Below are 27,931 nucleotides of genomic sequence, written 5' to 3' on the forward strand. Positions count from 1 at the left end.
TTCATTTGCATATTGAAAAGGAATCATGACACTTCACATTTGTCATGACTGATATAAGTTGATTTGATTATTTGCTGTTTAAAATAGAGGAGGTTGTGTGTTTGTGTAATGTACATTCACATAATCATTTTCGTAATGAAACAATTGTATTTGCAATACATACCTCTTGGTGAATAAATCTGATCAGGACACTACTTAAGACAGACGTCATTGAGATATGCCCTAGAGCAATGTATCTCCTGAGACAATAAAGATAATGATTACAGGACTAAATGTTCATATTTTAATTAATTAATTTTAATTTAAAAATTATTTTTACATAGCTAGTCACATCTTTTTTTTTTGAAAGAATTCTGTTATATAACTGCAGTCTGAAGTTCTGTGCATTTGACATTTCAGGTATTCTACAAATTGAATATGAAGATTTCATTTATTTTTCCCAATAATATATCAACCAGGAGATGTCTGTTCAGAAAGAGATCATTGTCTTCAGTGGTTCTGGGTAGATGGCAGAGGAGAAGCTGGAGGCTAAACAAGCTCTCGCATGTAAAGCAGGTTTAGTGTTCCAGTGAACAGTCTTAAGCCAAGGAATCACACCAAGTGTGCCACTACAGTACAGAGACTTTGGCCAGAGAGGGAAAATCCAAGGAAGGAAACAGACCTGAGCAAATGCCAGAAGCCGCAGCTGCAGTGACGGCAGAGGTGGCAGCGTCCGTAGCCACCATACTTGCAACACAGCGAGTATGGGACCTAGGTGCCAGACGCAGTGGGCATGCAGATTCTACTCAACACCAGCAAGAACTGACAAGGAGAAGACATCTTCATCCTGCAGATCTCAGAAGAGAGACAACCCAGGAACCAAGACTCTGGCGTGAGTAGAAGCATGACATCCTCACTCCTTCTCAGGGAGCAGAGGAGGGAAGGCCACCCCTCCCCATCCCCACTACCAGAGATCTCCATCTTTGATACTGACAAAAGGCTGGCTGGGCAGCTAGCTCCAACTCAGGACTTGGAAGAAAACAAAAGATTGATTTAGCAGGTCACAGGAACCTAACCTGACTTGGCAGGCTCAGCAACACCCAGGGAAAATTCACCCAGCCCAGGCAGAAAAAGCTCCACCCATACAGGAGTGGTTTTGTTCACTGGTTAAATAGAGCCAGAGACAGCCCCTTCCTACAGCAGCCTTGACAATCAATGGAAATTCAGTAAACATAAAGCATGAGAATGGCTCCAGGGTGGGCTCTGTGAGTGTCTCAGAAGCTAGCCCCTCAGGGAAAAGCTACAGTTTGCTGAAAGGCCTCAACTCTACCCAGAACCTAGCCTCATCAAAGCATCTCCAAAATAGAGGAAACAGCCATCTCCCTCTTTTGTGATACTCAAAGCAGATCTCCTCCCAGAGAACTACCCTAGGAGGAGGATCACAAAATCTTGGATAAAGCAGAGCAATTTTCTGCTTACCCAAACAAACTGACTTAAGAAACCAATCAATCCACAGGAAAATCAAACACCATAATCAGATCAGAGACTCCAACAAGAGACTGGTTATGGACACAAGGGACATACAGGATCTTCCCATGCCCCTCAAAAATATCAAAGAACTCTTTTATTGTACCTGTTTTAAAAAAAAACTTTTTTAACTTTTCTTAATTTTTAATTTTTAACTTAAAAATTGTTTTCTATTAAACTTTTTTTTCTTCCTCATAATTTTTATTTTAGGGGAATATGTGTGTGGGTGTTTTTGTTCATATAGGTTTACTAATGTTTTGATCCTTTATTTTCTTTCTTTCTCATTCTTTTCACATTCTCTTCTCTTTTGTTCATTTTTGCGTGATTTAATTGCTGTTCTGCTCACCCTCAAATATACCCGTGGTTGATTAGACTTAAATTCCTTAATAGCAGTACTACCTCTTTATACCTATATACTATTTTAAGCATTTTTATTTTTTAGGTTTTCAGGTCTTCTTCCTATCCCTCCACCTTTCTCATCCTATCCCCGTTCTTCTCGGTATATTACATTTCTAATTTTGCAGAATTTTAAAGTGTTTCACTTTTTAATTATAATTCTTGTTTTTCTTCTCTCTTTTTTCTTTTTCTTCTTTTTTTCTCTTTCTCTACTATCATTCTATCCAATCTATTTCCCTCTTTGAGAGTAAGACTTAGTTAATTCAACACTCCCTTTATCTTTCCACAGCCCTCTATTCCTATTTTTACCCACATCTTACCCTAAACCTAATAATTTCTGGTTTGCCAAATTCTTCTTTGCTGTTCGTAGTCCATTAATACACAGTTGTTTAATGTTGAATAAATATATCTGTTGAACTAGATTGTATCTGCAGACTTTTGACTGTTCAACTACACACTTTGGTTGATGCTTGCATTAAGATGGTATTCTAGCACAAAACTGGTGTTACTTTCATCCCAAATGGGCAGAAGAAGACGGAAAAACAAAAGAAAAAAGGCAAGTCCTGGTATCTCAAGTCCCACTCATGAAAATCAGGGGACAGAACAGACAATGAATTATCCAGAGGAGAGCTCCCATAAAGCTCTACATACACTACTGGTAAACATGGTAAATGAAAAGATTAAAACCTGCAAAAGACACAGTGTGAACGTGATAAGGAGAGAGGAGGCAAACCAAAGATAAATACTGGAATATCATGAGCTTGAGGAAGCTACTCAAAGATTGATACAGGAATTGCATGAGCAGCTTGAGAACACTCAAAGAGAAATAAAGGAATGGCGTGAACAGGCTGAGATCAGTCAAAGAGACAGGAATTGCATCAGCTGGCTGAGGACAGACAAAGAGAAAGTCAGGAATGCTGTGAGAATACTCAGAACACTGAAAGAGAACTACAGGAATTGCATGAACTGAGGAAGCTAATCAAAGAGTAATAAAGGAATAGAGAGAGCAGGATGAGAATACACAAAGATCACTAAAGACATTCATGGAATCCATGAATAGAGAGCTGAAAGAAGTCAGGGAGTCCACAAAGGGAATGCTGAATGGAAAACAACAGAAGGAATGGGAGTCAAGGAAACCATAACCAATCAACTAAGTGATTTGAGAATAAACACTGAACACCAAATTAAGGAAGTAAAGTTCATACAAGATGTAAAACAAAGCCCCAACAAAGAATTTGAAGCCATCAAAGCCGACCAAATAGAAGGAAAAGAAATATAAAAACAAAGTTGAAAGTCTTGATAGTAGGCTAGACCATGCAGAAGATCGAATATCAGGGATTGAAGACAGCCTAGATATTATAGAGAAAGAACATACAACCGTACAAGACAAATCCATGAAATATGATAGATCTATCCAAAACTTGGCAGACACCATCAGAAGGCCTAATCTGAGAATAATGGGTGTAGAGGAGCACTTAGAGACAGAAGTTAATGGTCTAGGAAATTTTTTAACAAAATCTTAGCAGAGAACTTCCCAAACATGCAAAAAAATAGGCCTATTCAGATACAATTAGCTTTTAGAACTCCAAATAGACAAGACCAGAATAGGACATCCCACCATCACAGTATAATCCACACAGGATCAATTCAGACCAAGGAAAAGATCCTTAAAGCTGTCAAGGAGAAAATATTAATCATATATAAAGGGAAATCAGTCAGAATCACCTGAGATTTCTCAGCAGACACAATTAAAGCAAGAAGAGCCTGGAATGATGTATGCCATGGCCTAAAGACAAACAATTATCAACCAAGAATACTGTATCCAGCTAAACTCTCCTTCATAACCAAAGGTCAAACAAAAACCTTCCATAGCAAAGAAAAATTGAAACAATATATATCCAACAAACCAGTCCTACAAAAATTCTTAAAGATGTCCTACACATAGAAAACCAGCAACTCCGCAATAAAGGCCAAGAAATCGCCCCTAAACTGAGAATCCAAGAATCATAGGAAGAACCCAGTTGCTGCAGCACACAAGAAGGTGGATAACATGGCACAAACTCCCAAATACCTCTCATTCCTATCTCTCAACGTTGAAGGACTTAACTCTCCAATTAAGCGACCTAGACTGTCTAGTTGGATTAAAAATCAAGATCCTTCTATCAGCTGCCTTCAGGAGTCACACCTTGCCCATAAAAACAAACACATTTTCAAGAAGAAAGGCTGGAACAAATTCTACCAAGCAAACGGCCCCCATAAACAGGCGGGAGTTGCAATCCTAATATCAGATAAAATAGACTTCAAATTAAAATTATTGAGAAGGGATAAAATATGTCACTACATACAAATTAATGGATCTCTCTTTCAGGAGGATATTACAATTCTAAATCTCTATTCACCGAACAACGGAGCACCAATAGTTAGCCACTACTTTCCCTCAAATCCCACATAGATCCAAAGATATTAATTGGGGATTTTAACACACCACGCTCCCCACTAGATAGATTAACTCGGCAAAAACTCAACAGAGAAACCACAAATCTAAATAACTGCATATGTCAACTAGATTTAACAGACATCTACCTTATATTTCATTCAGGCAGCATCCAAATACACATTTGTCTCAGCAGCATATGGAATATTTTCTAAAATAGACCACTTTTTGGGTCAGAAAGAAAACTTGTCCAAATTCAGAAACCTTGAAATTATACCTTGGATTCTCTCAGACCACAAGGGTATAAAATTAGAACTCAACACCAAAAACCACCAAAGTCCTGTAACACATGGAGGCAGAACAACACACTGCTGAATCACGAGTGGGTCATGGAAGAGATTAGAAACGAAATTCAAAGGTTCAAGATATTGAACAAAAATGAACACAAAAATTAACAGCACCTATGGGACACAGCAAAGGCAGTACTCAGAGGCAAGTTTATAGCTCTTCGTTCCTACATCAACAAATTGGAGAGATCTGAAACTAACAGTTTAATGACACATCTGAACCTCCTTGAAAAAGAGCAGCAAGATAAACCCCAATCCAGTAGATGGAAAGAAATAATTAAAATTAAATCAGAATAAAATAAATTAGGATTAGAAAAAAAACATATATAGGATCAACATAACAAAGAGGTGGTTCTTCGAAAAAATTAACAAAATTTACAGATCCTTATCAAATCTTATCAGAAAAAGAAGAGAACCCACCCAGAAACATCACCACAGAAACAACCAAGATTCAGAATATTATAAGGGAATACTTCTCAAAACTTTATGCTAATAAGTGCGACAACTTGTCAGAAATGGATCTTTTTCTAGCGAATATTGACATGCCAAAAGAAAGCCAAGAAGATTTAAACCATCTTAACAGGCCCATATCAAGCATTGAAATAGAAACAACAATAAGAAACTTCCCAGCTAAGAAAAACCCATAACCAGATGGTTTTCAGCAGAATTCACACCAAGCAGAGCTCACACCAATACTGCCCCAACACTTCAATGAAATTGAAAAAGAAAGCTCACTACCAAACTCATTCTATGATGCCATCATACCCTCATCCCCATACCAGGCAGGGACTCATCAAAAAAAGAGAACTATAGGCAGTTTTCTTTGATGAACATTGATGCAAAACTTCTCAACAATATTTTGGCCAATCGACATCAACAATTCATCCAAAAAATCATACTATGAAACAGGATTCATTTCAGGGATGCAAAGCTGGTTCAATATAGGCACATCAATTAATATAATTCATCACATAAACAAAAGAAAGCATAACAACCACAACGTTACCTCAATAGATGCAGAAAAACCATTTGACAAGAGCCAACACCCCTTTATGATGAAGGTTCTGGAAAAATTAGGAATCCATGGAACATTCCTCAATACAGTAAAGGCTGTATATGACAAACCTACAGCCAGCATTATACTTAATGGTGAAAAACTAAAGCAATTTCGTCTTAACTCTGGAACAAAACAAGGAATTCCACTCGCTCCACGTCTCTTCAAACTACTATTAGAATGCCTAGATACAGCAATAAGACAAGATGCAAATATAAATGGGATCTAAATAGAGAAAGAATAAGTTAAACTCTCCCTTTTTGCAGGTGACATGATCTTGTATTTAAAGAATCACACAGATTCCACTACCAAATTACTCAAACTTATTCAAAAGTTTGGCAAAATAGCAGGGTATAAAACTAACCCTCAAAAATCAATGGCTTTTCTGTATGCCAACAATGAGAAAAGTGTGGCTGAAATTAGGAATGCAACTCCATTAGTAATAGCCCCACAAAAAATAAATTACCTAGGAATTAACTTAACCAAAGAAATTAAGGACCTCTATGATGAGAACTTTAAAAACCTGAAAAAGGAAATCAAAACAGAACCTAGAAAGTGCTAAAAAAAACTCCCATGCCACTGGATTGGAAAGATCAACATCATGAAAATGGCAATACTTCCCAAGGCTATCTACAAATTCAATGCAATACCTATCAAAATTCCAACCTCACTCTTCAAGGAAATAGAAGAGGCAATCCAAAAATTCATATGGAACAATAAAAGACCCCGAATAGCAAAAACGCTCCTCAACGGAAAGAACACTGCTGGAGGAATATCAATACCAAATTTCAAACTCTACTACAAAGCCATAGTAGTACAAACAGCTTGGTATTGGCACAAGAACAGACCTCAGGATCAATGGAATAGAATTGAAAAGCCAGAAATGAACCTACAGACCTATAGCCATCTAATCTTCGATAAGGGAGCTAAAAAAAATAGAATGGAAGAAAGACAGCCACTTCAGTAAATGGTGCTGGAAAAAAAATGGTTAACTACTTGTAGAAAACTAAAGCTAGATACTTATATATCACCCGGCCCGAGAATCAATTCCAAATGGATCAAAGACCTCAGAGTTAAAGCAGACACTCTGAAAACATTTCTGGATGGAATAGAGGACAAACCCTAGGTCTCCTTGGCACAGGCAGAAATTTTCTTAATAGAGACCCAGAAACTCAACAAATAAAAGAAAGATTGGACAAATGGGGTTGTATGAAATTGCAGAGCTTCTGTATGGCAAAGGACATAGCTAGCAAGATCAATAGAAACCCCCGGTTTGGGAGAAGACCTTCACTAGCCACACAACAGACAAGGGTCTCATATCTAAAATATAGCTTGAAATCAAAAAATTAAATCCCCCAACAACAAATCTTCAAAGAAACAACTGCCTAATAAATAAGTGGGCTGAAGACTTAAAGAGAAACAGCTCTGAAGAGGAAAGAGGATTTCCAATAGACACAGGAAGAAAAGTTCAACCTCTCTAGCCATAAAAGAAATGCAAATCAAAACAACATTGAGATATCACCGCACCCCAGTTAGAATGGCTATAACCAAGAACTCTAATAACAACAGATGCTGGAGGGGATGTGGACAGATGGGAACCTTACTGCATTGTTGATTGGAGTGTAAACTTGTTCAACCACTTTGGAAAGCAGTATGGATATTCCTCAAAAGACTCCACATAGAGCTCCCCTATGACCCAGCAGTCCCACTTTTGGGCATTTACCCAAATGATCACCAACAAGACCACACTAAAGCTATCAGCACGACTATGTTTATTTCAGCATTATTTACCATTGCTAAGATATGGAACCAACCCAGATGCCCCTCAGTAGCTGAATGGATCAAGAAAATGCCATATATATACACAATTGAATTCTCTGCCTCCATCAGAAAGAATGACATTGCCTCATTTGTTAGGAAATGGAAAGACTTGGAAAAAATTACATTAAGTGAAGTAATCTAGGCACAAAGAAACAAAGGTCCCATAGTTTCCCTTATTTGCAATAACTAGTATATGTCTGAGTGAAGCAGAAAAGGTCAGTTATGTTGATGTTAGGGCAATGAAACCTAAGATATATATTCAATTTTTTTCTTTCATGTGATTGTTTCTAACATATTTGTAAGATGATTTCTTTGTTGCTTTGTATGTCACTCCCCCATACTATAACCCCTGCTTTCACTGTATTTGATGTTGGTATAATTTGTGGAAGGGAAGGGAACAAATAAATCGTTTAAATAGAGATACAGTTTGACCCATTGCAACAATGAAATGTACAAGTCATTATATCGAAAAATTAACTTTACAACTTTGGTGATGGGGGTATAGGGAGCGGTGAATTCGGTGGAGGTGGCGGGGTGGTGGGGAGAGGATGTGAAGGGATAGGAAAGGGAAACAAAGGAGGAAGCTACAATGCTTAGTAAGAAATGTACTCATTATCTTGCCCATGTAATTGTAACCCCTCTGTACAGTATTTTCACAATAAGAAAACGAGATCATTGTCTTCTTAATCCTTAACATCTATAACATCTGTTAACATTCTTAATAGTCTATAACATCTGTTTATTCTTCTGAAAGAATGTCACTTTCAACAAAAAATGTCATCCTCAGATTGCCGGGACAGAATTCTTGCAAATGCAACCAGCAATTGATGTTTATGGCTTCCAAAATTAAGTTTGAGCCTGTTGCATTTTAGACAGTCCATGAACAAAACGTATTCAGGTTCCTGCTTTTTTTGGCATTTTCTTTTGGCATTCTCTTCCATTACCTGCCTGTAATGCTCACAGTCACAGTGCTCTTCCTCCTTTGGCTTTGAACCCACTTTCTATAGAACATGGCTGTCATTTGGACTGCATTTTAAATAGGCTTCAGATTCTTGGAACTTCTGTTTGTCCTAGATGTCTAGCGTTAGAATAACAAGACTATGTCTATTAGATTTTTTATGGTAGTATATTACATTATGGTCTCTAATAAGAGTAGTAAACTGGGTCTGCAAGTACTTCATGTATTTCTAGATAAATTACTTCATTCTCTGCTGTTTCAAGGTAAACAAGATTCGTCATATTATTTAGCTCTTGTCTGCCAATTTTTTTTTTTCTTGTCTCAAGGATCAGATGCCTTCTATGATTCAGAGTCTTCCTCTGCTGCTATTAGAATATTTCAACCATTTGGGGGGAAGGCTTTTTGTAAATTTTCACTTGCAAGGTTTTCTTCCATGTAAGTGTTAATTGAAAAATACAAGGCAGTGTTGTCAGCTTTAACAAACTCAATATAAAAAAAAGAAAAAAAGCAGACAATGTTATTTCTCAAGACTTTATGACTGTTTGTGGACTTGTTCTGAATCATTTTTATGTGACTCCTACCTCAAAAATGCAACAAAACTAGTTCCACCATCTATCCCATAATGTTCCAGAGTTTTCCTGTTGTTACCATTGATAAATGCAATGAAGGGAACAAGTGACTCATTGAAAATAAACGTAGTGCTAGGTTTCCAGACTTGGAACTATAGTCTAGGAGTTTAGATATGACACCACAGCAGGAACTTGTTCTTAGAAATAAAATACAATCCCTACTGATAAAAATATCCTATCATTTATGAACTTTGAATGCCTTTTTTGTTGCTTTTTATGAAATAATAGCATTTTTTCTGAAGGCTAGGAAATCCAAGCTCAAGGTCTCTTTTGGTTAGGACCCGGGCTCTCTGTTTCCAAGATGATATCTTGTCACTGCACTCTTCTAAGAGGGGTGCTCTATCTTCACTATAGGAGATCTAAGGGCAAGGAGGGGAGAATTCTCTTCATCAAACACATACAAGGACTTGTAATCTACTTACCTGTCAAGTACCTCCTAAAGGTAATGCCTCTTTCTAATAGGCCTTTGATGATGAAGTTTCAGTGCTAGTTCTGAGAAGACAATAATATTCTAAACATAGCAAAGCTAGGTGCCAGTGGCTCAAACCTGTAATCCTAGCTGCTCAGGAGGATTATATCTGAGGATCACAGTTCAAAGCCAGTCCGGGCAGGAAAGTCCGGGAGACTCTTATCGCCAATAAACCACTAGAAAACCGGAAGTGGAGTTGTGGCTCAAGCGGTAGAGTACTTGCCTTGAGCTGAAGAGCTGAGGGACAGCGCCCAAGCCCAGAGTTCTAGCCCCACGACCAACCAAAAACAACTGTCCTACACATAGCACAGATATTTATTGAAAATGAAGTAGTAGTTTTTTTTAATACTATCCTATACAAAGAAGAGTAGAAAATATTAGGAGTGATGTTTAGAGTTGAAGGTAACTGTCATACAGGAAGTGGACATGGTGGGAGAGGTAGAGTGGAGGAATGCTTTCTTGTTATGATTTGAAGTACCAATAAGAGTTTAACCATGTCACATGAAATATTTTATTGAGAATAAAAATATTTGAAGAAAATTTTGAGTGACAGCCAGACATTGACATTGCAGAAGAACTAAGTCTGATGTTAAAAATCAACCCATTATAAAATGGAATCTGACAGAGTAGAAATCCTAGAACCCGAGATGAATGCTAAATACTTAAAAGGACTAGATTTTAACAAGAGTATCTGCCTCTTAGTTTTCTATTGGGCCCTTCAAATTATGTAGCCAGAGTGACCAATAATAATTACTTGGATTCTAACAATTCTGATTAATTTTGACTGTTTTTGAGATATATGTAAATAGATTTATGTACTATGTGTTTATCTTTTGTTTGGTTTCTTTCATTCAACACTGTATTTGTGAGATCCTTCCATATTCATGTATTTATTGGTAGATTATTTATACTCACACTGCATAGCACTGTTTTCAAGACTTTGTATGTTTAGAAAAAATCTGGAGTGTTTATTAAAGCAGATCTCTATATCCACTTTCAGAACTTCTGTTTTAGCTACTCTAGGGTAAGTTTTAAGGACTGGTTTTACTAACAATGCCCATATGTGATGCTGGAATGGGGATCGTATCTTGAGAAACATTTCTATAGAGGATGCCATATAGGAATTGACTACCATGCTTTCAATAGGCATTTGGTTTGTGATTACTGTTTTCTTTCTTGAGATAAGGTCTCCCTGTTGCTTAGGTTGGCCTGGAACTCTTTATCAGAATTCCCACTTCTGCCTCTCAAGTGCTGAACTTACAGATATATACCACAATGCCCACCTTTTTCTGATCACTTTAAAAAATATTATTCATGTATTTACTTTTGGCTATACTAGTTTATTCTGATAATCTTCATTAATTCCTTTATTAAAAATAAATAGCTCATGTAGTGAGACTATGTATTATCTTATTTTAAAAAATACATTGTACAGACAAAGGATAATAATGACATCATATAGTTTTCTGAGTGCCAAGCAATAAACTCATTTTATTACCATCTCCAGTTTGCTTATGAGAAAGTAAAAAGTATAGGATGCTGAGGTTGGCAAAGTTCAAGGACATGTCCTTAAGTACCACATCTCTTCCCCTAGACATGCCATTTTATGTATGACAAGCCAGAAGTGTAATCTATATAGATATAGATCAGAAGATACAGGAGAAATCACTCTCACTGCAGAAATCTCTGCCTTGCATTCATAGAGCCAATACTCCAGCTGATGGGACAGATACAAAGTCTATACAATAAAGGATAACAGCAGGTAGGTGGGTACAAGTCAGTGAGCTCAATTTCATTTGATAAAATATACAGAAATAATTCAAAAAGAAAAGAATTGAGTCCTACAATCCACGGAGAAATTTAGTAAACAATGTGAAAGGGCCTTCAAGGCAAGGAGGATATTCTGAGTAAAATATCATATGTTCTGACAACTGAAAATAGTTCTATCTGGTTGAGACATGGGGTGAATACGGATGAATTGCATCGTAGAAAACACCTCATGGGGGCTTTGTTATATGAGAGTTTAGAAAAAGGTAAACAACGGAAATGAGGTCAGATTTGCACTGTGTGTGCATGTGTGTGTATGCATATGTACGCATATGTGCAGAGCATGTGTGCACTGGGCCTGGAGCTTGAATTCAGAGGCTAGGTATTATCCTCAAGGCATTCTGCTGGTTAATTGAAGATGAGACTTTGGACTTTTTTTCCCTCTAGCTGGCTTCTAACCTCAGTCCTCAAATCTCAGCCTTCTGAGCATCTGTGATTATAGATACGAGCCTCTGGTACCTGGTTCAGAAGTAGAAACGGTCAGATAAGTTGATGTTAGGTGAAATGAACCCCAAGATAGGGACTCAAATGTTTTTTTTCTTACTTGCTATTGTTTCTAATATATTTATGAGATGATTTCTTTGTTGCTTTGGATGTCCCTCCCCCACGGTATAACCCCTGTCACTGTATTTGATGTTGGTATCATTTGGGGAAGGGAAGGGAAAAAGCAAAGTGTTTAAATAGGGATACAGTTTAACCCATTGCAACAATGAGAAGTACAAGACGTTATGTCGAAAAACGAACTTTATAACTTTGGTGCGGGGGAGAGGGGAGGAAGACGGGGAGGTGCGGGGAAGAAGGGGAGATGGGAAGGGATTGGAAGGGTAAACAAAGGAGGAGGCAACAATGCTTGATAAGAAATGTACTCATTACCTTGCTTATGTAATTGTAACTCCTCTGTACGGTATTTTCACAATAAAAATAAAATAAAATAGGTTTAAAAATTTGCCTTTTAAAAGATCACTAAGATGTCAGATAAAGGATAGACTATAAAAAAGGAAGAAAACAATACATTGTCATAACTGAAACTTTTAAGGAGTATTCAGTCAATAGTACATTTTCCTCAAAATTTCTAGCCATAATAGAGCAAGTGATTGATATAATTTTTGTTAGGCACTTTAAGTAATTTCTAATATTAATCTATCTATGCCTACTATATTTATTATCTACTAAAACAAAGATAATGATAAAAATGTCATTCCATTGTAATACTTCACTTGAAATCACTCTGTCTCCAAAGATAACACAATAGATAAGTTACAAAAGTATTCTGGAAAATTACAGACTTGAAAGAAATTGAACTGATTGTAAAAACAAATTATTTCAACTTGATTGATTGGTTCTAAGAATACAGAGTACTTGTAAAGGGTTGGGTATAACAATAGTCATGAAATTAAAAGAAGTGATATTCCTCTGGTATGTGAGAACTCTCTGTTATAGAGCTACAGAACTAGGTATATACATACTCTGTTCCTCTTGAGCAGTACTTTCAAAAATTTTAGATACACTGAAAATGTTAATTATGACGATGGCATTAATGATATGGGTAACTACTGTTCATTAAGTGCTTATTGTGAATTGAATGTTTCATTTTTAAATTAATTTTATTTCTAATTAACATTTTTTTATTATTGTATAAGTGGTTTCAACTCAATGGTCAAGTGTTTCATTTCTATTATTTCAATTATATAGATTAACTATCCTTTCTTTGAAATGTTAGGCATCAGAAGTGTTTTAGATTTCAGATTTGTGATTGGATTTTGGAATATTTGTACATGTGTGTGTGTTTGCATGTATCTTTTAGGACAAGATTGAAATAAAAATATGAAATTTACTGTTTCATATACAATGTACATATTCTGAGGTGATTATATATATATATATATATATATACAGTGTGTGTGTGTGTGTGTGTGTGTGTGTGTGTGTGTGTGTGTGTGTGTGTACCTTCATTTTCGCTGAATTACATCAGAGGCAATTGGGAATTTTCCTCTTGTGAGGTCGTGTCAATACTCTGAAAGCTCTGGATTCAAGTATTTTGGACTTTAAATGTTCAGGTTAGGAATGTTCAGCCGTTTCCAATTCTATGAAGCTGGTATCATTATTCCCATTTAGCGCTAACAAAACTAAGGCTTAAATAATTCATCCAAAACACTCACATTGAATGTGTTAATTACTTACAATGTGAGGATTTTAAGCCTCACATTTATGAGGGTTTTAAGACTCACATGAATGTTACCTAGAAACTCATGTCTTCAATTACGACATAAATCTCTTTGTTCTCTAGATCTGCATGTGATACTCAATTTTCAATAAATAACTGGCTCCAAAATACATGAAATATGTCAAACAATGCATTGAACAAAGCTTTTTAGGACCTAAATAACTTTCTTTAAATCTTCATAAAAGATAAGAATGATACACAATTAACAGAATTATATCCCATAATTATAGCCATAAGGAATAGGACTATAATTATAACCATAAGGAATAGAAAAAATGTGTAAAATTTAGAACTGATTTCAAAACATTTTCTCAATTAATTCTAAAAAAAAGAAAGATAAGCAAAATGAAAGTAGAGATCTCTATACAATGGACAAGAGAAGGGGTATAAGAGGAAGATTTATATGCAATGGGAACTAGAACAATAGATAAAATATATGTAAGCGCTCGTGCCTGCTATCACAGCTACTAAGGAGACTAAATCTGAGGATCCTGATTTGGAGCTTAGCCAGACAAGAAAGCCTGTGAAATTATTTCTGATTAACAAGAAGTAGATGAGTGGTTTAAGTGGTAGAGAGCAGAGAGCCAGCCTTGAATGAAAAAAAGCAAGGGAAAGCACTCAGCAAGCCCCAGTACTGGGAAAAAAGGGAACACACACACACACACACACACACACACACACACACACACACACACACACACACACACACACACACACACACACACTGCACATAGACATGGAAACTGAGAGTGTGATAGGGCTTAAGGGTTTGGTGGAAAGTATCCCTTCTGATTGCTTTGGTAATTAAACTTTATATCATAACATTATAGAGAGGAATGACCCCCATGAAAATATCAAGTAAATATACAGACATAAAACTATGAGTATTTCAACCCCCAACTCTAAAGCAGAGGGAAGACATTGGGATTTTATAGAGGGATTAGGCAGCCAAGAGTTGGAGTGTTAAGTTCTGGTTAGCTTGAAACTTGTGTGTCTCAAAGTTTTTGACTATTAAAGGTGTATGTTCTGTTGGGCACTAGTGGCTCACCCCTGTAAATCTTAGCTTAAAAATTGCTTTTTACATATAAAATTAATGATTATAAATACTAAGAATGAAGTTGACATAACTAATTTAAATATTTCATTAGTTATTTCTGGACTTTGACTTTAGTCAGTTTCATATTTCGAAACTAATTTCAAAGTATTTTTATGCTTCCAGCACTTATGTAAGTCCTTGAAAAGCTAGCAAGTGCAAGGCTTAGGTCCTATATTGTATAACAGAACCAATGGTCATGCACCACATGTTACATTGAGTATGCACTGGTGTGGCATGAAGACAGGCACACTTTCTCCTGCATCAACCTATGAGGGAAAACTCCAGTCATTCTCATAGAGGGTTTTGAAACAGAAGTTCAAATTCTACAAATACAAACACACACACACACACACACACACACACACACACACACACACACACACACACACACACACACACACACACACACACACACACACATAGGCATTTTACCAGGGGCAAGATCACAGAAGATCCATCCTCTTTCCAGTAGTCCCTTTCCTCCAAAGGCTTTTCACTTAGCAACCAGTAATTTTGTCTGACTTATCTCTTAGCATTTATTATAAATATAAAATGGTAAATTTCTAACTACATTGTTCTCTCTGATGTGTCACACTTCTACTGTAAAAAGAAGCCTTTTCTTCACATCTATTTACTATCTAATTTATATAATTATCCATACATCTACCCACATAGCCATCTATCTATCTATCTATCTATTTATCTATCTATCTGTCTGTCTGTCTGTCTATCATCACTGGTGTTTTGCACTTTTGGAAGAACCAATGTGTAGCCTTGGATTCTTATTCTATCCAATGGATTTTTGTCTACTTACATTTTCATAGATATGGCCAAATGGGACTTTTTTAGAATTGATCAATTGCCATATTCTTTTGTGGTGTCCCCAGATATTTATAAGAACTCTAGATCTTATTAGTGTGGAAAGGTACTAAGTAAAAAAGATTTGAGTGCTTGATAATGTGTTTAATTAATTTTCTTTAGTAAAGAAAGCTAGAAAACACAAAATATGTCCATGCATTCAAACTTCTACTAAGCTTTACATTCTAATCCAGACTTCATAGAATTTTTCCTTTACTATCAATATTCCATTTGTAATGCCCATCTATAATGAGAAATTTTGTTCCCACTATAAATACATTTCCTTACTTGTTCAATTTATGTAGTTCTACAATATGCACAAAGTTTCAGAATAACTAAATTCTTACACTCCTAAAAAGGACAGCAAAAAAGAGTTTATAATTTTTCCACGTTTTTATTTAGTAAGAGCTTGCTGAATAACCTAGGGTAGCCTCAAAAGCATGATCCTTCTGCCTCAATCTCCCAAGTAATAAGTATACAAGTCTGTTTGACCACCACCTCTAACATTGCCTTTGCTAGGCAAGCTTTTTGCCACTAGCTATATGTTAACTCTTTATCTTCTTTAGATTAAAGATATAACGTAAAGCTATTATATGCCAAAATAACTGGGATAAGTTGGATTTATTTAATACTATTTCTGGTTCATTATCAAATGTGAGGTATGGATAATTTCTACTCCACTTATTAGCTTAAATAAAACTTTCTAATGCTCTGAATTAAGTTCTGTTAGGTGATTTCAGTATCTTTGTTTTTCTGTGAAGAAATTTCCCTTTGAATCGTGTTTCAAAATAGCAGTGATCTGGTCTCTCATTTCAGCTCTGTTAACCTCTGAACAAGTGGTGAGTTTCAACACACTTTTACTGAAAAAATTGAATTTTATGTAATAATTGCTAGAGGATTTTTTTTTAAAGTAGGAATTGGAAGAGGTAAGTTGTTACCTATCTTTCTGCTCTATTCCACCTCTTTTCTTTCTGATTTCACAGGCAGAAGAGATACTATTTGAAGTTTGTTGAAAAACATTTCTTAAGATGTTGGGTATATTCTAGGCACTGAAACAACTAGATCTATCTGAGGATTAGCATCTAGTGTCAAAATGAAATTGTCCTGTGACATGAGGCATCCACTGAGAACATTATAAGCTTTTTCTACATGATATATCAAAAAAGTACATGTTTTTATTTGACTAATAATAAGCACATTTCTGTTTATTTTAAAGTATATTTTTGCCTGGTTTGCTTTCCCTCTAGTGATTAAATGGCAAAACTAAATTTCTCACTTGGAGTCCTATGTATCAAGTATGTGTAAGAGTGTGAAGATCCATTACTGACATCACTATACTATAAATCATTGTAAATAATTTTTAAGATGGGTCAAATCTATGTAACCTAATTTGGACCCTCCAAATGAAAATTATGTGTTCAAAATTAATTTTTTCATATGTATTTACAAATGATAAAAAGAAGACACAAGACAATGTATCTTCAACAATAGGGGAAAACCTCTTCACACAAAATTTAAATTAAGTAGAAAAAATATTAACATGAAGTGTTTTTTGTCTCATTTTCTCCCTAGATTCTATGAGGTGTGCACCATCTTTCTCTATAGTCTAAACAGATTATTGCTTATTTCTGTTAAATTCCTATGATGCAGTTGATAAGATTTCCTTCTTCTGCCTTAATTGCTGGAGAAAAGAGTATAGTAATGAACTAGAGAATGCACAAGGAACTCCCATGGACTTATGAGCAAGTTTATGCTAGAATCCAGAAAATCCTTTCCCTGTATCTCTCCTCTTCTGAAAGGAAAGCCTTGGATAAAGCCAGTGTTTATTACTAAATAATGGTCCATTTTGAGGATATATTTTTTGAAGATTTAAAATTATATGATGTTCCTCATACTTTGACTGATGGTTAGTGATCATAAGCAATTTGTAGGCCTTATGTGGGTTCTCTTTCTTTCTCTGTGCACAGGTCTGTTCTGTGGACAAATATAAATTAATGCTCAGATACAATTTCTGTTATGTATGATTGGGTGGAAAGGGGAACAGTAAGAGGGATAAACCTGATATTATTCTTAATAGTGAAGCGAGAATAAAGCCAGTCACTGCAGACACAGCACTTATACACTCAGCAGCATGCACTGGAGGATTTTTTAAATTTTAATTTTATTATAAAGGTGTTATACAGAGGAGTTGCAGTTATATAAGTAGTGCAATGAGTACATTTCTTGTTGAACAGTGTTACCCCCTCTACTGTTTTTTTTTCTTTTAGAGGATTTTTCTGACACGAGACAACAAAAACAGTGCCCACAAATTCCAGGAGTTGGTTCTAAGAGTTATCAATCATAGTTTTTAATGCACACGAAGTCAAAAGTGACCATGCCTGGCCTTGTAGCAAGATTCAAAATGTTGGCCAAATATTGTCATAAAACATTCAGGTGTTAGCTGGCTGGTGGCTCATGCCTGAAACCTCGCTACTCAGGAGGCTTAGATCTGAGGATTGAGGTTCAAAGCCAGACTGGGCAGGCAATTCCGTAGACTCATCTCAAATTAAGCACCAAAGACCTGGAAAAGGAGGTGTGACTCAAGTGGTAGAACATTAACCTTGAGCAAAAACCTCAGGAACAGCAAGCTGGCTCAGAGTTCAAGCTGTAACATACCAAAAAAAAAATCAATCAAACAAACAAAAACAACTGATATACTCAACAATCTTGTTAAGGGAGGTTTTCAGATAACAGAAGGCAGACAAGAGCTAGGTAACAGAATTGCTAATACAGAGTAAGGGCCAATTCCTAAGAATTAAATCTCAATGTATCCTGGGTTTAGGTTAACATACAAGGTCTCTAATGATTAGATGTTAATTAGGTTACTTACAGAGGCTTTAATACTTTGGCCATAAAATATATCCATTTCAAACAAGTGTTACTTCATACAAATAACACCTTATATGAAGCATGTCTATGTGGGAATATATACGATTGGATTCCTGTTATGTTTACAATAAACAATCTTATGCCAGGTATACCCCGCTGTGAATGACAACTTTCTTGTTAGCAATACCCTGGGTTTTTGGTTAAAGGATATTATCCTTAGAATATTTGTTTATAAGGATATTTAACTAGTCATCTTTTCTCTTCCATAGAAGTATCCTCTTACAATGGAAACGAATGAATTGGAAACCTTTTGTTTATTTCCCAGATGGCAAAATCCAGTGGGTTGAAATCCAGCCAAGTTCTTCCTTTCTGAAATCTGAATTCATTTTGTAATTACTTAAGAACAGAATCAGATAAACTTTAAGGAATTTTGTTTGTCTCATATTCATTTACCTAGTAAATGTATCTCACATCAAATTTTAATAGGTAAAACAGTTCAAGCATTGGTGGCTCATGCCTGTAATCCTAGCTATTTAAGAAGCTGAGGTCTGAGGATCATGGTTTGAAGCCAGCCAGGACACAAAAGTCCATGAGACTCTTACCTCTAATCAAACTCTAGAAAATCACAAGTGGCTCCATGGCCCAAAGTGGTAGAGCACTAGCCTTGAGCAAAAGAGCTCAGGGACAGTGCTCAGACCCTGAGTTCGAGCACCACGACTCACACAAAAAAAGGAAAGGAAAGAAAAGAGGAACGAAAGAGGGAACGAAAGTGGGAAGGAAAAAGGGAAGGGAAGGGAAGGGAAGGGAAGGGAAGGGAAGGAAAGGAAAGGAAAGGAAGGAAAGGAAAGGAAAGGAAAGGAAAGGAAAAGAAAGGAAAGGAAAGGAAAGGAAAGGAAAGAAAGGAAAGGAAAGGAAAGGAAAGGGAAGGAAAGGAAAGGAAAGGAAAGGAAAGGAAAGGAAAGGAAAGGAAAGGAAAGGAAAGGAAAGGAAAGGAAAGGAAAGGAAAGGAAAGGAAAGGAAAGGAAAGGAAAGGAAAGGAAAGGAAAGGAAAGGAAAGGAAAGGAAAGGAAAGGAAAGGAAAGGAAAGGAAAGGAAAGGAAAGGAAAGGAAAGGAAAGCACTGGCCTTGAGCAAAAGAGTTCAGGGACAGTACTCAGATCCTGAGTTCAATCACCATGAGTCACACATACATAAAGAAGAAGAAGGAAAGGAAAGGAAGGAAGGAAGGAAAAAGTAAGGAAAGAAAAAACTTACACATGATACTTAAAAACGTGCTCTTTACTATCTGGCATAAGGGAGATGGGACAAATTGATATAATCTGGGCAGTTTTTGTGACCTTTCCTCTTTGAATTTAACTTATTCTCTCAGTGTGATATAATAAGGATGCATTATGCTAGGGGATGATATCCTGTCTTATAAAATCAAAGCATACTCACCTAAAATGCAAAATAGGAGTAAACGTAATAGAGTAAGTCACATTTACTAATGTTAGTAAATAGAATAAATAGAGTAAGCGTAAGTAAAAGTAGTAGAGTAAGTAATATTTACTAATGTTAGTAAATATCCTTTAATGATATATATTCTCTCTTGAATGGGATCAACTTAATTTATCATTAATAAATTCATGACCCATTATCAAATTCAGAAATCTCTCTTAGCAACATCTCATACCACCTGGAAATATTTTGTAAAGAAATTGTTATATCTCAACCATAGCTTCTCATGAACAGTTTCATATCAAACTAAATGTCAGTAGATTTCCTTCCAGTTTAGTTTTTGCTCATAGTTAATGAATAAACAAGAATTAGATATCTTGCATATAAATAATACAAAAGAAAAGAAAACTAAGCAATATTAGGACTATGAGTCTGTTGGCTTTGTGTCTTCCACTTGATGGGCTTTGATACACTGTAACTACTATGAAAATTTACTTTTTAAAAAAGAATCCATGGGCATTTAGAGCTATAACATCAGTGCAGAGAAATTACACATGGTAGGAGCATACAGCTTCTCTGAGACTTTTGACAAAATATGTGAGCAATGGTACATACCATATAAATCTATTTTTATTTCATATTTATTTATATTTATACTGTATTTATTATATCATAATATTTATATATTTATTGCTGATACCATGGTTTAAACTCAAGGTCTTGTGCTTGCTTAGCTTGTTTTCTTTGCTGGCATTTTACTACTTGAACATGTCTCCAGTCCTGTTTTTTGCTGTCTATTTCGGAGATAGATTCCCAAGTACTTTTCTGCCTGGGCTGGCTTTGAACAGTGTTCCTCTGAATCTGAGCCTCCTGAGTAGCTAAGCTTATAGGCATAAGCCAACTCTATTAAGCCACCTCTGTTTTGGAGATTTCATGACAGTTCAAATGTAACTATAGGCTTAAAGAGAAAGATATACAGGATAGACTATTATATGTTTTTGAAAAGCAATTAAATTATAATCAAATCCACGTCCTTGAATATAGATGATATAGATTTTAAGAAAAAAGTTTGAAACTACTAATTTGCCAATCTTAATGAGCTTTTATTTATTTATTATTGTCTAATCTATTATTGAAAATAGCTCTAAGAAAATCTTATGTTCTACCCGTATTAGTAACATCTCAATGTGGAAACAGCTTTTGCTTGAAGTACAATTGAATCTCAATGTGGATGGTACTCAGGAGTTTGTAGAGGAGCCTCTGCTGGCCTCCTAAAGATGTGCCTACTGCCATCAGAGTACTGGCTGCCAACCTTCTGCCTTTCAAGTCCAGCAGATGAGGGATTCTAAGAAACATCACTTCTTGCCTGTGAAACACACTGGGCATAGAAAGAGGGTTACCACAGGCCAAGGATGGATACCATAGCTTACTATCTCACTATCTGGTACATTGAAATTTTATTTAAAGCATCTGTACGCAATCTTTGTATGTTAACATTCATGTATTTACCTCAAAGATATGAATTATATCTTCTTTATATAAAAATTAGCCACTTTAAAGTATAGACTGAAGGAAATTCAAAATGGATTTGTCTCATAGTTGAAAGTAATCATGTCGAGAAGACATAATCTTTTGATACTTATATTTATCATTTTAGTCACAAATGTTGCAGAATACTCTGAATTTTGCTTTGTGCTTTGATAAGCAAGAACTGTGGTTTATCATTCTTCAGTGTCACAAGCATGACTAGAAGACAATAATGGTTGGGATAAATTTGTGATCTTTTCTTCATTAGAAAAAAGGTTTTAAGAATCAACATATAAGTATGTATTTACTTCAGTTAACAATACTATTTTTAAATGTTTAATATTTATTTGAAATCATTCCAGGGAACCATATGGAAGGGGCTAATAATATTCCTCTTCCTCCTCCTCGTCGTCCTCCTCCTCCTCTTCCTCGTCCTCCTCCTCCTCCTTGTCCTCCTCTTCATCCTCCTCCTTCTCCTCCTTCACGAGTCCTGGGCTTGAACTCTGTATGGGCACTGTCCCTGAGCTGCTTTTGCTCAAGGCTAGCAGTATACCACCTGAGGCACAGCACTACTTCTGGCTTTTTCTGTTTATGTGCTACTGAGGAATCAAACCCAGCGCTTCATACATGCTAGATAAACACTCTACCACTAGGCCACATTTCCAGCCCAACAATACTATTTTTAAATTAAGGATCTGTAGGAAACAAATTGGTAGTTTGCCAATTTGTTTTTCACATGAATGGTTTATACTGGATATATTTATGAGTTATTGAATTATCAAGTCCTTTTATGTGTAAAATTGTTTGAAATGATGCTATATATCAGACATTCATATCTAAATTTTATGAGGAAGAAATATGGAGGCTAACATCACAGATAGTCAGTGATATTATCTAGGAATTGGATCTAGGTGGCTCCTGTTAACCAATTGCAATTGAAGGTAATATTATAGAACTAGTGGGAACTATATGTTTTTTTTATTTCAGTATACTAAAAGCCAAAGAGCTGAAGTATCTTGCCTTTGACTATATTGTGAACTACAGAGCTGGAATTATAAGGTACAATAGCAAGGCTACGTTAAGCAAGGTTGTAGCAAACTTGAATCTCAGTGGATTTAATATAGAAAACTGTGATTTATTCTTTCATAATGGCTACTAGGTATTCAGAACACCCTGAGAAATGTATTCTACTTCCCTTACTGCCTTAGACTGGAAGTGACACATTAAATTCCTTTACAAAGAATGAAAACAAATGATCTCAACCTCACTTTCAGAATGTGTGCAGGAATGTAGTCTTCTTACAGATGTCCCTGTCAGAATGAGTCCTTATACTCAGCCACTTACTCTTATCGTGACACTTACCTGTGTCTCAACTTAGATACTGTGAACTTTGAATCTGGTCTGATGTTATTCAAAGAAAATTTGTATCCCTAAGAACTGTTTATTCTTAGCTTTCCTTGCTTTAAAAATATTAACTTAAATATTAAAAAATATTAATATTCTTATAATGGATGGGATTTGGGATATTTTCTTTATCATACTCAATATTAGACAACAATAAACCCTTATTCAAAATTGATGGAGAAACTCATTAGGCTTCAAGAAAGAATTTAGGTTTCAGATTTATTTCTTCAGGTTTTATAGTGAAAATGGGCACTCTGAACATTTCATATCCCTACTTTCTCTTGAAAAATGTCATTCTATAGCTCCAACTACATTTTCTTAGGTGAAATAGCTACAAAAAATATCATTGTAAAACAGAGGAAAATTAAGCCAAGAAATGATGTTTTTATAGTACTCTGAACAAAAGCCATGGTATATAAATGAGAGACATACACTTCATATTTATCATATTCATATAATATATAATGATGCAAAAATTCTAAAATTAAGTAATATTTTAATAAAATATGTAAACCTCACTCTACACTGACACCAAAGGACAATAAAATATGGTAGAACAATTTAATATCACCAAACAAGTTGTGCCATGAAGATTTTACTCTGCAGCCATGTGCCCATATCAAAGGCCTGGCTCATAGCCTCTGGGAGCTTTGGAAAGCTCTATCTTTGTACAGAGAATTTGGGACAAACCAGAGGCTTTATACTAAGGATGACACGTGTGAATGTATTTGTTATCCTAGGATGCTGACCATAGTATGTAAGTTTACTTCAATGAAGACAGGAGGTTATAGGGACTGAGTCTCATAGCTGATTCATGCCTCCATGAGCAGCCCCCAGTAAAAACCCTGATGTTAACACTCTTGTGAGTTTCTCTGGTTGGTACCAAACGTTGTCTCATACTGTTGCTGGGGGAATTAACTTCTGTCTGCTTCTATTATGTTAGTCGAGAATAACTCAAAGTTTGCTCATGGACTTTGCTGTCGGGTTTGTTTTTAATGCCTTTGCTTCAGTTTTCACTGCAATAAATGGCACTGCTTTACCCAGGTCTTCAAGTCTTTCCACTGAATTACTAAAAAGGAGGGAGTTCTTAAGTCCTTTAAAGCTCAAAGTGACTAAAAGTTCATAAATAAACTATTTTCTAAACAAATTATGAGACCAAGTATCATAATAATATTTCAAATATTTGTTAGGCAATTTTGAATGAATATCCTTTCCTCTGTTTTCTCTAAAGACAAAGAATCCAGCATCGTTTTAATCTGTAGAAGTCTTAAAAGCTTTGTGCATAAGGGTATGAGTTTTAACCTAATCTTACAGAGCTCAGGAGAGAATAGAGCAATGCTTGAAAGCTGCAATCCAGACAACAGTGTAATGAGAAGAAATGAGTTGAAATGTGACTATGAGGTAAGTAAAAAGTTAGTCCTAACAATGTAGATTGGGGCCAAGTTGAAGAGGTTTTTGATTTTTCTGTTGTTTTCCATGAGACCAACAGATACACTTTCAGTAAATTTCAGTTAATCAGATTTCTGAAAGTTTCTGTATGAAGACAATTCCCTATAGGGATCTCTGTATGCTGCTAAATTCTAATCAAAACCTTACTGTTAGAAAAAGCACCTGTAATAAGGAAATTGCAGTATTCCACACATATTCTCTCATTGTGACGTCCTTATCAAATTAGCACAATACAGAACTGCAAAACTGATTTGTCTCCAGCCAGAAGTTGTTTTCTCCACCTACCATCTAAGAATCCAGCTATGTTCTCTTGGATTATTGTAAATCACAATAGTAAAGGTTTCACAATCACAATCATAATTTGAGTAATGAAATATGATGCAAATCCACTTCTGTCCCAGTTTCCCTGTGTTTTCCATGGCAATTAAAGCTTCCAGAATGACTGTTGTCAGAAAGATGCACTGGCATTTATGTTATTGATCACAGAGAACCTGAGTGCATACTGGTTTCTTTGGAAGTTATTTTTGAGGTATGAGGGTTAGAATGGGTGGAATTCATAAGTGTCAGGTTGAGGTAAATATTTGGATTACACAAGAACATGAGGACCTCATGTAGGGTTTCAAAGGTTATAGCTTCATGATGACCACCTCACATTTTCACTTGCACCAGCTTGGCCACTGCCTTTTCCCCACTGCTATATAAAGATAATATATGAAAGATATGCACTGATTTTAGTTTGTATTGTTTGTTTGTGTTTCTTCTGTCAAATGTGGAAAATAAAGGCAATCTATACTTGATGCTCCTTAATTTGATTCACTTCAAAATTCAGGTGTTTTGGCCATATTGTAGTACTAATTTTCTCACAACTATAGGCTATCTTTCACATTTATGAACGTATCATCTGTATTTATATTATGTGAACATTTATTCCATTTGCTTCTTACTATTTAGTAGACATGAGCTTGCAATACACTAAAATTAGACCTCTTATTTATTTCCTTTTCCTTAAAATTATATTCTTTCATATATTTCCTATCTCAATGTCATCAGTGTCCACGGTGATTTTTAAGTCAGAATCTGCAATCATTATGATTTTTCCCACTTCTTCATAAGTCCATTTAGCCACCATGTTCCAGATAATTTACTGCCAGAAACTTCATTATCCTATGCTCATTTTTTCCTGTTCTCCTATATATAAACAGCAGCATTAGTTTAGGCAACTATTCTTGTCTGATTCCTGTTTCTTATTTTGTATTTTTCATTTTGAAAATATATCATGAAATGTTGTAACAGATGCTTAGAGTATAGAGCAAGAGACATAAAAAGGTCAAGATAAATCTTGTTTCCCTATGCTGCTAATCCTAGAGGAGTCTTCTATTGAGGAAAACTAACTGGAGCTATAGAACTGGAGTTCTATTGATATGTTAGGCTGAGCACCTGGGTGGAGATGTTGAATTGATGACTGACCCATAAATTGGATTTAAGGATACAGATTTTGGAAGTCACCTGGTTAGTAGTGGTATCAAAAAGCCAAAAGGTTGGATAAGGTCAAAAGTAACTGAGTCTAAGTAGAAAAGGTAGCTGTCTGTAGACTAATAAGTAGAAATTTCCAATTATTTAGGGGATGAGATAAAGGGGACAAGGGAAGTATAATGTAGGTGAAGGTCAGCTACAGGGAAGTGTAGTTGTAGATGTGGGAGGGAAGGGATGGTAGGGGAAAAACAAAGGAGGAGGCAACAATGCTTGATAAGAAATGTACTCATTACCTGGCTCATGTCACTGTAACCCCTCTGTACAATATTTTCACAATAAAAAATTATTAAAAAAAGAATAATTGAGGTGATTAAGCAGGAGCTTCCAGAGATGTGTGGTGTTGGAAACCAAGTGATAGGCTCTGTGAACTGATGGTGAAGGGGAAATAGATGAGAACTATTAGCAACTTGAAGCTTATTGGTGACTTTCTAATTCTACTAAAACATTGGGGCAAAAATCAATTATGAACAGTGTCTAAAAAGAATTAGATAATACATTGAGAAGGAAGAGTATAAGTGAGGTGTATAAGGAAGAGTATATAAGTGAGCAGAGAATTGGGATGGTTTTCTAAAAAGAGAAGTACACTCTAAAAGGGTTTTTGAGATGAGAGGTGTTTCATGCTACTGAGCAAGAGAAAATTGATGGCACAGGAAAGGAAGAAGAGAAGGAGCAGAGTAATGTTCTTGAATAAGCAAGAGGGGATTGGATCTGATACATGAGTGGAAGGACTGGATTTATCTAAGATCATGGAGATTTCCTGAATGCACAGAAGAGGAGGCCGAGTGCATAGCTCAGAGGTGGACAGATGAGATGTGATGAGAGCTTGTGAAGTTTTCTTCCTGTTGATGCAATTCTCACTGAGAAATGAAGGTGGCTCAGTGGTATAGCACTTGCTTTGCATGCATAAGGCCCTGGGTTCGATTCCTCAGCACCACATAAGCCAAAAGAAAAAAGCCTGAAGTGGTGCTGTGGCTCAAGTGGTAGAGTGCTAGCCTTGAGCTGAAGAACTGAGGGACAGCGCCCAGGCCCAGAGTTAAAGGCCCAAGACCAGACCCAAAAAAGTAAAAGAAATGCAAACCAAGGTCATGATCTGGAAGTGAGGAACTGAAAACTTTGGGAGGTAATTTTCTTTTTCTCATGTCTTAAAGAAATTTATATAAGCCTATGAACTGGGTACCTGTAGCTCACATCTGTAATCTTAGCTACTCAGGAGGCTGAGATCTGAGAATCATGGTTCAAAGCCACCCTAGGCAGGAAAATCTGTGAGATTTTTATATCCAGTTAACCACCAAAAGCCAGAATTGAAGCTGTGGATCAAGTGGTAGAACACAAGCCTTGAATGAAAAAGGTAAAGGACAACACCCAGGTCCTGAGTTCAACCTTTGGGACTAGTACATGTGCACACATGTACGATTGTGTGCACACATGCCACCACACCCACACATGGCTACTTGAATAAAAATAGAACAATTTATATAAGAAGTTGGAGATTTAAAAGATAAAAAACGATACATAAACCTTCAGCTAAGCTAACTAAAGGAAGGCGGGAACAGGCTCAAATGAATAAAATTGTTGGTGGGAGTGTAAACTTGTTCAACCATTTTGGAAAGTAATATGCACGTTCCTCAAAAAACTCCACATAGAGCTCCCCTATGACCCAGCAATCCTACTTTTGGGCATTTACCCAAATGCTCACAAACCAGACCACACTAAATCTACCAGCACGACTATGTTTATTGCAGCCTTATTTACCATAGCTAAGATATGGAACCAACCCTATGCCCCTCAGTAGATGAATGGATCCAGAAAATGTGGTATGTATACACAATGGAATACTATGCCTCCATAAGAAAGAATGACATTGTCTCATTTGTTAGGAAATAGAAAGACTTGGAAAAAATTATATTAAGTGAAGTAAGCCAGACCCAAAGAAACATAGGTCCCATGGTTTTCTCTATTTTCAATTCCTAGTGTATGTCTGAGTCAAACAGAAAAGATCAGATAGGTTGCTGTTAGGGAAATGAACTCTAAGATAGGTATTCAAATGTATTTTTTTCTTTCATGCAATTGTTTCTAACACATTTATAAGATGATT

The 27,931-nt window shown here is 36.0% G+C and overlaps 1 pseudogene; it reads right to left on the minus strand.

The window, feature by feature from the left end:
- Positions 1-27,931, minus strand: part of LOC138820412 (leucine-rich repeat-containing protein 14B-like) — a 79,364-nt pseudogene that overhangs the window by 33,389 nt on the left and 18,044 nt on the right.

The sequence above is a fragment of the Dipodomys merriami genome, unplaced genomic scaffold (genome assembly GCF_024711535.1).
Source record: "Dipodomys merriami isolate MVZ:Mamm:240054 unplaced genomic scaffold, mDipMer1.0.p SCAF_88, whole genome shotgun sequence".
NCBI classification, from domain to species: domain Eukaryota; kingdom Metazoa; phylum Chordata; class Mammalia; order Rodentia; family Heteromyidae; genus Dipodomys; species Dipodomys merriami.